This window comes from Lindgomyces ingoldianus, assembly GCF_010093535.1.
Source record: "Lindgomyces ingoldianus strain ATCC 200398 unplaced genomic scaffold BDR25scaffold_13, whole genome shotgun sequence".
NCBI classification, from domain to species: domain Eukaryota; kingdom Fungi; phylum Ascomycota; class Dothideomycetes; order Pleosporales; family Lindgomycetaceae; genus Lindgomyces; species Lindgomyces ingoldianus.
Genome location: NW_022985174.1, coordinates 879205 through 892159, shown reverse-complemented (window position 1 = coordinate 892159; position 12955 = coordinate 879205).

Genomic DNA, 12955 nt, shown 5'->3' with positions numbered 1-12955 from the left:
TAAAGGGAAACTAGATGCCTTTATAAAGTAATCCTAAAACATCTTTACTTAAAAAAAAGTGTAAAAGGCTTAACACTAAACTTTACTTTAACTTAAGCTATTTTTAGACCTTAACCTAAATAAAATAAATTAAATAATTAATTAAATTATTACTAATAAGTATTTAAATAATAAATTTATTTAAAAAACTTTAAACTTACTCTAAAATAGCGCTAGTTAGTTAAAAAAGGTAACACTAGCTAACTATAAAAACTAAAATAGTAAGCTATATTACTATAACTAACTTATAATCTTTAATTTTAATAAACTAAGAATTAAACTGCTTTAAATTATATATAACTTACTTATTAGAGAACACCTAGGTAGAGAAAAGACTCTTAACCTACTATAAAGAGAGTACTACTAGCCCTGCATGTTCTATACTGTACGCTAATACATATTATGTTGCTATACTTACTATAAAGTAAAGGCCTTTTAAAAAAAGTATAATAGCTTACTTAAACTACCTCTAATCTTTAAATAAGCTTAGTGTCCGTACGCAGCAGCAGCGTCGCGGCCTGGATACAAGCGATCACGCACGAGCAGGATCACGTATCTATGTCACATGATGCTCGTGCGCGAACCTCCGTGCGCAAACATCTAGATATCCCCCTTTTCCTCTGTACAGAGGAAAAACAAAGAAGCAATTAACACTAGTTACCTAACACCCCTGTGCAATGTTTACACCGTGCAAACCTCTCTGTCTTGTACGCATTTGCTAACACTAAGTGCTAGCTAGTAAAGAGTCTATTTAACACTAATTAGTAGTTTAAATACTATAAAAGAGGAAGCTTTTTTTATACCTTTCTATTTAAAAGTTTATATATAAAAAGAATTCTTTTCTTTACTACTTTAACTATAAATTAGTAAGAGTAAAGACAAAGTCTAATTTACATGTAAGTAGCTATAAATCTCTATTTAGTTACTTAAGCAAAAGCAAGAAACCTGTCTATACAATACTATTTAAAAGTATTGTACAAATAGTAGTGCTTGTTTAACACTAAAAGGTCTGTTTTATCTTTTTACACAAAGCTGTTTAGAGGCAGCGTACAACAAGAAGTAAGACAGCGCGCACTAACGCATAATTAACTACTATAGAGTAACAAGCAACGCTAGCTCTATCTATAACTAGCTAACATAACATATTAACATACAACTAATATGTACCTTTTATAGGCATCTTAGCAAAGACCCTAGCAGAGCAGATAAACATTAAAGATTAAATAAATAAAATTAAACTATTAAATAACACACCTAAGAAAAAGCTTAATTTATACACAGCTAACTTAATTATAAAACTCTGCGCGTTAAGCATAATAAATGTATATATGCTTAAAAACTTTTAAAATAACTTTATAAAGTAGAAGCTTATACACTTTAAAAATCTTAGCTAACTGTTTCTATAAAAACTAATTACTACTCTACAGAATAAGAGCATTAGCTTTAAAAAGGACATAATAAAGGCTACTACACTATACAGACTTATAAAAAAAAAACACACATTTACTATTCTACTAAAGCATTATATAAAACTATTACTACTATTACTAGTCTTAATGTAATAGAGAATGTCTCTATATAAATTACCTATAGACCTAATACTTTCTCTGTAATTAGTACAACTACTTTGTAATTATGATGACAAGCACTGTCTCTACTACTGTATAGAGCTGGGGAAGCAAGGCAGAGTAGGTTGGCTCTATTTTAGCTACACTAAGATAGAGAGGAGAAAGGGAGCTTTAAGGGCAGCTTTGCAGAAGAAGTGCTTGCAGCGCTAAAGCGCTAGCAAGGACGCTAGCGCTAAGCAAACTAATAGCGTTACACTAGTTGCACCCCTTATATCCTAATTAGCTGCACAGGCAGCTTGTTATGTAACGCGTAACAGAGCTCTCTGCATAGGACTGTTACATTACCCTCTTCTAAGGCAGTCTTATTTTTAAAACTAAGTAGTTTAGCGCCTTTATGTTAGTTTTTAAACTAGTTAAGACCTTAGTGTAAGTTAATTATTAACTTTTATAAGTTTTATATTTTTACCTTTTTTATACACTTGCAACTAGGCGTCTAGTTGCGCTAGCAGACTAGGCTTAGTAAGATATGCTTAGTAGAAGTCTCTTACTTTATGCAGAGCTCTAAGGAATCTGTTAGCATTATACTAGGTAGGGTTAGAATTATAGCCTACCTATAAGGCTTAGTATTAGAGACGCCTATAGTAGACGTAACTATCTAGAATGTTTTAAACCTGCTACTTAAAGTAACTATTAACCTTAATTAGCTTCTTTAGGGGCTTAACCTAACCTAGCAGCGTTGTAGGTGCTGCCTGCTATAGGCAGTCTACATAGAAGACATTATGCATTTTTATGTATAAGAAGAGCTTAAGCTAGTATAAATAACCTCTTATACTTATAATTAGATAAGGCCTATACATCTGCTAGTTAAGCTTCTAGCTAGGGCGCCTTATAGTAAAGCCCTTAAAAGTTATGTATACTTTATTACTTACTATAAAGTTAGGTTTATGCTACTTTTTATTTACCTAAGCTGCTTACTACTTTTAGGCTTAAGTAATACTCTTTTTTATAATCTTAATTACTTATTATATAGTGTTATAGTAAAGCTTAGCATAGCTTTAAGCTTTTTTATGTAAAATCTGCTTTAGCGCAGTTAGTAAGTGTCTTATACATGCTTTTTAGTTCTAGTAGTGTGTTAGACAATAGCTAAACTTAATTTTAAATAGTAATAACTTTATTATCTTATGTAGTAAAGATGCTTAAGCCTAGTCTATGCAAGGCAGCAGGTCTAACTAGTTGTCCTAAAAGTAATTAATAAATAGACACAGTTACTAGTTAATATACTAATTTAGCACCTTTATATTACTATTAGTTTAAAGATAGTAGGGCATAAAAAGCTTTTATTTAATGCTAGTAAAGTAGTAAAGCTTATCTATAAATGCAGAGGTAAACTATAGTCTATAGTTAAAGATAATTAATTAAAGGGGTCTATAGACACACTAGATATAGCAATAGTATAGGTCTACAGCCTTTATAGCAGTAATAGTTTTATAGCATAGTAGTAAAAAGCAGCGCTTACTTAGACAGTCTACTATAATAAACACATTATTATAGCTAGCTTAATTAAGTAAAAATAACTTAAAATTTATAAAAATATTTTACTATACTTACTTAAGTATTAGTAGTAGCTTAAAAAGCCCTAAAGTCTTATCTTAAAAGATATAGCTTTACTAATAAGCCTTATAAATGCTAATATAAGTTTTAACATCTTAGCTTATGCTTAGCTAGTAGTACTAATGTAGTAGCTTAGTTATTTTTCTAGTCTTAAGATGTGTAGTAAGTTGTGTTATGTAAACAGCGCAGATAAGGTAGGTCCTTAGAAACTAAATAGCTAGAACTATAAGCTTCCCTTTTTTTAGTAGTAAGCCTTTAGCATTAAGCTTTTATTATAAGCTAAAATTCTATGCTTTATTATAGCAGTATTATAGGCTTTTATAATTCTAATTAGCATCTAGAATCTAATTAATAAGCTTATATAGTTAATTTATTAGTAGTAGCTCTATAAGCTTCTTGTTTAGCAGAGGGGTGCTTTATAAGGTAGTGTGTAATTAAGTAATAAGACTAACACTAATCTACTTTTAGCTTAAAAAAAAGTGTATATAAGTAGCTTTATTTTTTTTTTTTATGTTTTAAGCTTTTTTTACTTTCTTAATAGCGTGTCTGTAACAATGTTAGCAGTGCCTAAGTAGTAGGTTAGTGTAAGGTTAAAGTCTACTATTAGCATAGCTTATTACATTTAGTAAGGGGTAAGCTTACACTTAATAGTAAAGTACTTAAAAGCTTAGTAGTTAGTAATTACTATAAATAGCTTATTTTATTATAGGCTTATTAGCTATGCTTACTACTTTTATAAGCTTTAAATAACTATAAGCATTTTTTTATTATATATATTATAGTTTATCTGCAGCAGGCTTATAGTCTTAGAGTAGAACGCTATAAGGCGCTAGATGCTATTATCCTGCAGCTGTAATAGTACTTCTATAATAACTCTGTTGCTTACATTAGTCTTTATACACATCTTATAATTTAGTAAGTAGTGTGTAAAGATGTTATTTAATAGCATAAAGTTTTTAGCGTGCTTAAATATAGCTAACTTATGCTCTTTTAAAGAATGCTAGGCGCTACACTTAAGCAGCTTTGTAAGTAGCTGTATAATGTAACTATAGTTCTTAAAGAAGGCGCAGTAGAAGTTGCAGAACCCTAGAAATAACTATAAGCTCTTAATTAAAGTTAGTATAAGCTAGTCTTAGACAGCAGCTACTTTAGTAAAGTCCTTGCAGATTCTGTTTATGCTAATAATAAAACCTAAAAATTTTATTTTAGTAACTATAAATTTACTTTTTTTAAAGTTAATTTATAGGCTAGTGTTTTATAAATAACATAGAACCTTAGTAATATATGCCTTATGCTATAAAAAGTTATCTAAGTAGATTAAAATGTTGTTAAAGTAAGCTATATAAAAGTTATTAAGCAGGCTATGTAAAACTTAATTAATATATTACTAAAAAGTTATAAGGCTATTATAAAGTCTAAAAAGTAGCATATAATACTTATAGTTACTATAGTGTGTTTAGAAAGTAGTTAGGTCCTTAACCTTTTTAGTAAGCTAGATGTAATAGAACACTTATTATATATTAAGCTTAGTAAAGACCTTAGCTATAGCTAGCTATGTAAGTGTTTTCTAGATTAAAAGTATTAAGTAAGTGTCTTTTTTTATAATTATATTAAGCTTATAATAGTCTATATAGAACCTCTACTTTTTTTTTAGCTTTTTAGTAAACAAGACTAGAGAAGTGTAGCTAGCGTTACTATGCGTAATAAATCTGCGTTGCAGGTAGTTGTCTAGATAGTCCTTAACTAGCCTAAGCTGCTCTAGAGACATGCTGTATAGTAGGCTGCTTAATAAAGTGTTCTTTACTATTAGCTTAATATTATAGTTAACACTAGGTTAGTGTAGCAGTAGTTTATCTAAGTCTCTTTTTAAGAAGTAAGCTAGCATAGCTTTAGTATACATAGAGAATAGTAACTTTTTAAGCATTAGCTGTTAAAGCTTCTTCTTAGAATTAACTATTATAAGTGCTTAGTAGTCCTTAATTAGTTAATTAACCTTATAAATGCTAATATGTCTAATTATAATATCTCTACGCCTTATGTGTAGCATAAACATAGCAGCATTAATTACATTTACCTTTAGCCCTACCTTAGCAAGTGCTTTTTTAGATACAGCTAGTTAACATTAGCGCGCTTAATTAGCACTAAAGGGTATTAGTTAAGAATTAAGTTACTTTTTTATTTTTTTTAAGTTTTACTACTAATTATGCTTTTAAGTTAATTAAAGTTAGTATTAATTAATTTTTAATATCTTTATAAACTTATTTTATTAGTTAGTATTTACTTAATAAAATTAGTTAATCTGTAAGAACACACTATATATAAAGATAATAATATTACGCTTATAGTTTTATGTTTAATTATTATTTAGCTACTAAATTAATTATTTTTTATAGTTAATTTAAACACTAGCTTTTTTAAGAACTTTATAGCTTATAATTAAGTTATAATAGCTTATGTTATAAAGAATAAAAAGTGTGGGCAGCTAGTAGCTATTAATTACTAGATTTATGTAAAAGTACTTGTCTACCTAATTTAGACACAAACTAGGACTTAAACAGCAGATAGACATCTGCTACATAGAACCTGCCCTATTTATAACTCTAGCTTAATAACTAGATTATAAAATCTACGCAGTTATAATTTCTAATATAGACTAAGCTTTAGCTCTCTAAAAACACACTAACCTAAGAATAATAGTCCCTTAAAACTACTATAACCTGTTATATGTCTTTTTCTAAAATAAGTCTAATAAGCTTTTAATACAACATCTATATAATTACTAGATAACTTTTAAGCCTAGTAAACAACTTAGTTATAAGCTACTATATAAAATGTTACTAAATAAATTAAAAGTGCTTTAAAAATACTTTAATAAGAACCTAAAAAAAGAGTTTATTTAAGCTAGCTTCTTACTAGTAGTGTTACTTATACTATTTATAAAGAAACCTAAAAGTAAGCTTTAATTCTGTGTTAACTACTAAGGACTAAACACTATTACTATTAAAAACTAATACTTAATTCTTTTTTTACAAGAAACTTTAAGCTAACTAAGTAAAGTAAAGTATTTTATAAAGTTAGATATTATTACTGCCTTTAATAAGCTAAAAATAGTAAAGGGTAATAAGTAGCTAACAGCGTTTTAGACCTAATATAGACTATTTAAGTACCTAGTAATGCCCTTTAGCTTAGCTAACACGCCTAGTACTTTTTAACATTTTATAAACAACTTACTCTAACCCTACCTAGACATGTTCTACACTATGTATATTAACAATATTCTAATCTATAGTAATAGCCTTTTAGAGCATAAACAGCATGTACGCCTAGTGCTAAAGGCTATAAAAGAAGTAGGTCTACAACTTAACATAAACAAATGTAAGTTCTACTAATTAAAGGTTATGTATTTAAAATATGTAATCTCTATAAATAGCATCTAAATAGACCCTATTAAGGTTTAGACTATGCTAGATTAGTAATACCTAAAAAACATAAAGAATATTTAAGCCTTTATAAAATTTACTAACTTTTACTAATAATTTATTAACAACTTTTTATAGTAAGTAAGCTTTATAATTACACTTACTAAGAAAAAAATCTAATTTAACTTTAACTTAAATTACTAATAGTTTTTTAACTAGCTAAAAAAAGCCTTTACTAAAGCTCTAATACTCTACTACTTTAACTTTAAACTACTAATACTTGTAGAAGCTAATGCCTTAGACTACGTAGTAGCAGGAGTTCTCTTCTAGACTAAGCTAGACAGGACTATTAGGCCTATTACATACTTCTTAAAAAGAATAAGTCTTGTAAAAGGTAATTATAAGATCTATAATAAAAAATTACTTACTATAGTACACTACTTTAAATAATAGCAACCTAAACTAGAAGGTGCAGCGCATCTAATACAGGTCCTATCTAACTATAAGAACTTATAGTACTTTATAACTATAAAACAACTTAGCTACTAATAAGCCTATTAGTTTAAATAACATGGTCCACAAGCAAATGTTCAACACAAGCGAGTGTTCCGCCCCACCACCAAAACGCAGCTAACCTACTACTAACTGCAATGCATTAACAACTATATAATTAATTATCTTTAAAAGAGGCTAGAATTAACCTAGCTATTTAAGCTCTTAATAGAGACGCGTCTTTAACTAAGAGGCGCGCTGCAGCACTCTACAATGTTAATTAAATAGCTCTCTGCTAACAACGCGCAGGGATAACTATGCGACGCGACTGTATAGCTAACAACAAGAAGCTTATAAAGCTAGAAGAGGAGGTAATTATTAAGCATATACTTAATCTAGATTTCTAAGGATTTGCGCCTACTCTAGGTGCTGTACAAGAGATGGCTAACAAGCTTCTTACTAAGCGCAGCGCTCTACTAGCAGGTATTAACTAGCCATCTAACTTTGTTGCGCGTACGCTAGTAGTTAAAACTTACCTTAGCTAACTATATAATTACTAATAAGCAAAATGTAAAGATCTAGTAATTATAAGTAAGTAGTTTAAGCTTGTAAAAGCTACATAATTAAAGTACAGCATTATAGATTAAGACACATATAATTTTAACAAGACAGGCTTTTAAATAGGGGTTATATTAAGCTAAATAGTTGTTATAGGCACAGATAGACATAATTAGCTAAAGGCTATACAGCTAGGTAACTGTAAATAGGTGACAGTTATTGCAGGCATTAACGCAGATAGGTAGGCAATACCTCTGTACACAATCTTTAAAGGCAAGCATCACCTATCTGCCTAGTATAAAGATAAGGATATACTAAAGGACTAGGCTATTAGTGTTAGTAACAACAGCTAGACAACTAATAAACATAGAATTACATAGCTAGAGCACTTTAATCTGCATATAAAAGATTGCTTAGTAGGCTTATAGCAGCTGCTTATTTTTAATAGCTATAAAAGCTATTACTCTGTTAAATTCCTAGAGCTCTGTAAGCAGAGGCGTATTATAGCGCTCTGTATGCTAGCACACACGTCACATATTCTACAGCCGCTTGACGTTAGCTGCTTTTTGCTATTAAAGCGCGCATACAGTACTAAGATTAGCTAGTTAATTTACTACTAAATTAACTATATTAATAAGCTAACCTTTCTACTAGCCTTTAAAGCAGCATTTAGTTGCTTAATTATAATAGATAATATCTGCGCAGGCTTTAGAGCTACAGGACTAGTTCTATTTAACCTAGAGCTAGTGCCTTTAAAGCTTAATATATAGCTACCTAATTAGCTAGCTACTCTACTACTAAATACTACCTAGAAGGCTTAAACACCTAGTAATTTTTATAAAGTTAAGGCTTAGTTAACTTTACTATATATTTAAATTTAAAGGCATTAGAATTTGTTTTTTTTTACTATGCTTAATTTAGTAAAGCAGCTAAGTAAGGGCGCTACTAAGATAGCTTATGTTGCTATTCTATAGCGCAATTAAGCAGCTGCCCTAAAGAGGGCCTATAAGGCAGCTATAAAGCGCAAGTAGCGTAAAAAAAAGTAAATTTAGAAAGAAAGAACTTTAACAAGTTATTAAGGCTTTAAGTTAAGTACTTAGAAGCTTGCTAGTATAGCAGGAGGTAGTAAAATGCCTTAAGAGGAGTTAACTGCTAAAAGCAGCGCAGCGCGCGCACAGCGCTGCAAGCGCTGCAACAAGCCTAGGCATAACTCTTGTACATGCAAGGATATTAAATAATCCTATAGTAGTTTATTTTATATAGTATATTTTTGTGTTGTTAAATTAATAGTCTTTAAAGTTAAATTTAGTGGTGGGGCGTGTCACGGTATCCTCCCCGGATCCCAGACATAACCGTATCAGACGCGTACTGGAGTATTATCAGTGCACGTCCGACACGAACACGACACAGACATGAACTTAAGCACAAACCGCCTTAACACTAACTAAACCTAGAACAGGCTTAATTTATACTTAAAGCGCTTAGACTTCTAAGCTAAGTATTTAATTACTAATTTCCTTTTAAACCTTTCTGTTCCTTACATAACGTCTTGTACCTACTATAATACCTTACATAGTAATTAAACTAGACCTCTATAAAGCTCTATAACTTTACTTATGCACAATTATAACATTATGTTGTGTTAAAACTTTAGCTAAGAATAGCCTCTAAATCTAATCTAATAAGCTTAGTACTTACATAACTTTAAGCTATTAAAGTAAGCTAAGAAGCCTTCTAAGAAGCGCTTACTTTATAAGAAAGCTGCTACATTATAAGCTTTAAAGCTTTTTAAAAGGACTTTAAAGAATAGCTTTATGTTATTAAGCAGTCTGTTTCTACCTTAACTCCTGTTATAGTAGTAGGAACTAAGAACTCACTAGCTTTAAAGCTTACCTAGAAGTCTAGAGATAGCTTAACTCCCTTCTGCCTAACACTGCCTACAACCTGTAACCCCTTTAATCTAGTAATAAAATCTAACTAACTCCCTAATCCCCTACTATTTAACAGAAAACAGAAAGACCTACCTTTCTTCCTACGCAAGCTCTAATATAAACTTAAAAGAAACATAGACTAATTCCCCTCTAAACACTTCTAGTTACTATATGCCTACTCTTAACTTAACTATAACATAACAGCCTTAATTAACTTACTAATAGATAAGGATATTATTAACTTAGATTAATTTATAGCGTTCTTATAAGTAACTTATAAAGACTTAAATAAAAAGTTAACAGCCCTAAGTTGCCTAAACACCTTATAATAAAAAAAAAAAAGCTTTACTTTACACTTTACTAAGTTCTACTAACTTGCATCTAATATAGGCTTAAATAAGATAGGTCTAATTACAGCCCTATATAACTCCCTCTTAACTAAACTGTAACGCGCTATAGTAAAAGAACCCCTCCTAAACAACTTTAACGCGTATGCAAACCTAATTGCTACCTATAATAATAACATAAGGTTCCTCCCTGTACAAGCCCTAATACACCCCTAAACTAGCGCAGTTACAAATAAGGACCCTAATGTAATAAAAATTAATTTAAATTATGCTCTAGTTAGTTCTAGAAAGCATAAAGATTACAAAAAGAAAAGTTAATGCTTTAAGTATAGTAAGCATAGTTATATCTTTTAAAACTACTCTATTCCCCTTCCTTAAGTCTACGCAAGTAGCGCTGCTAGCACTTATTAAAGATTCTTACTATTCTAATCTTATTTTTATAAGGGCTCTAACTTGTATTTAAGCTTTAATCCCCTTTACTACTCTTAACGTAGCCGCAGCTATAGCAGTAGAAGCCTGCAAAAAGGCTTGTCCTAGGGCTAAGTCGCCCCCTAGGACTAATTTAACACTAGATCTTTGCTAACCTATAGGCTAAGTCCCCTACTAATAACTAGAAGTACTAAGTTAATATTTCTATATGTTTATAATAAGAAACTATATTAGCTCTAATATAAGCTCTTATTAACTTAGAAGTAAATAGCATAGGTTACATTAATAGAGAACTAGCGCGTAAACTAAATCTCTAATTAATACTGCTTACCTAAATAATTTACCTAACTAGATTTAATAGAAAACAACTTAAAAAAGGTTTTATCTTCTGTACTATAACTATTACAATTACCTACTAACACTATAAGGAGCAGATTAAGCTCTATATAATAAACATAAGACATTATAACCTAATCCTAGGACAACTATAGCTGTATTAGCACAAGGTTGCCTTTAATTACTAAGAGTAAGTTCTAAACTTTAACTTTTTCTAATGCTAAGATATATGCTTACGCTTACACCTAAACAACACTTAAATAGCACTTAATATAGAAGGTCTCTAGACTTACCCTCTAATAACCTAGAAAAGAACTACCTAAGTAAGGCTAATAAGCTAGGCCTCTTACTAAAATAGGCTATGTAAAATAATTTAACAACTACTTAAACTTAAAAAAAAAGAAGCCTTTAAGAAACTTTTACCTACCTAATTTAGACACAAACTAGGACTTAAACAGCAGATAGACATCTGCTACATAGAACCTGCCTTGTTTATAACCCTAGCTTAACAACTAGATTATAAAATCTACATAGTTACAATTTCTAATATAGACTAAGCTTTAGCTCTCTAAAAACACACTAACCTAAAAATAATAGTCTCTTAAGACTACTATAACTTATTACATGTCTTTTTTTAAGACAAGTCTAATAAGCTTTTAATACAACATCTGTATAATTACTAGATAACCCTTAAGCCTAGCAAATAACTTAGTTATAGGCTACTATATAAGATGTTGCTAAACAAATTAAAAGTGCTTTAAAAATACCTTAACAAGAACCTAAAAAAAGGGTTTATTTAAGCTAGCTTTTTACTAGTAGTGTTACTTATACTATTTATAAAGAAACCTAGAGGTAGGCTTTAATTCTACATTAACTACTAAGGACTAAATGCTATTACTATTAAAAACTAATACTTAATTCTTCTTTTATAGAAAACCCTAAGCTAACTAAGCAAAGCAAAGTATTTTATAAAGTTAGATATTATTGCTACCTTTAATAAGCTAAAGATAGTAAAAGGCAACAAGTAGCTAACAGCATTTTAGACCTAATACAGACTATTTAAGTACCTAGTAATGCCCTTTAGCTTAGCTAACGCGCCTAGTACTTTTTAACATTTTATAAACAACTTGCTCTAACCCTACCTAGACGTGTTCTGCACTGCGTATATTAATAATATTCTAATCTACAGTAATAGCCTTTTAGAGTATAAACAGCATGTACGCCTAGTGCTAAAGGCTATAGAAGAAGCAGGTCTACAACTTAATGTAGACAAATGTAAGTTCTACTAATTAAAGGTTACATATTTAGAATATGTAATCTCTACAGATAGCATCTAAATAGACCTTATTAAGGTTTAGACTGTGCTAAATTAGTAATACCTAAAGAATATAAAAGATGTTTAAGCCTTTATAAAATTTACTAACTTTTACTAATAATTTATTAATAACTTCTTACAGCTAGTAAGCCCTATAATTACACTTACTAAAAAAGAGGTTTAATTTAACTTTAACTTAAATTACTAATAGTCCTTTAACTAGCTAAAGAAAGCCTTTACTAAAGCCTTAATACTCTGCTACTTTAACCTTAAACTACTAATACTTGTAGAAGCTAATGCCTTAGACTATGTAGTAGCAGGAGTTCTCTTTTAGACTAAGCTAGATAGGACTATTAGGCCTATTACATACTTCTTAAAAAGAATAAGTCCTGTAAAAGGTAATTATAAGATCTATAATAAAAAATTACTTACTATAGTACACTGCTTTAAATAATAGCAACCTAAACTAGAAAGTGCAGCGCATCTAATACAGGTCCTATCTAACTATAAGAACTTGCAGTACTTTGTAACTATAAAATAACTTAGCTACTAATAAGCTTATTAGTCTAAATACCTATCTTATTTTAATTTTAAGATTACTTATTATCCTAGTTAAAACAGAGGGAAACTAGATGCCCTTACAAGGCAATTCTAAGACATCCCTGCTTAGAAAGAAGCGTAAAAGGCTTAACACTAAACTTTACTTTAACTTAAGCTATTTTTAGACTTTAACCTAAATAAAATAAATTAAATAATTAATTAGATTATTGCTAATAAGTATCTAAATAATAAATTTATCTAAGAAACCTTAAACCTGCTTTAAAACAGCGCTAGTTAGTTAAAAAAGGTAACACTAGCTAACTATAAAAACTAAAATAGTAAGCTATATTACTATAACTAACTTATAATC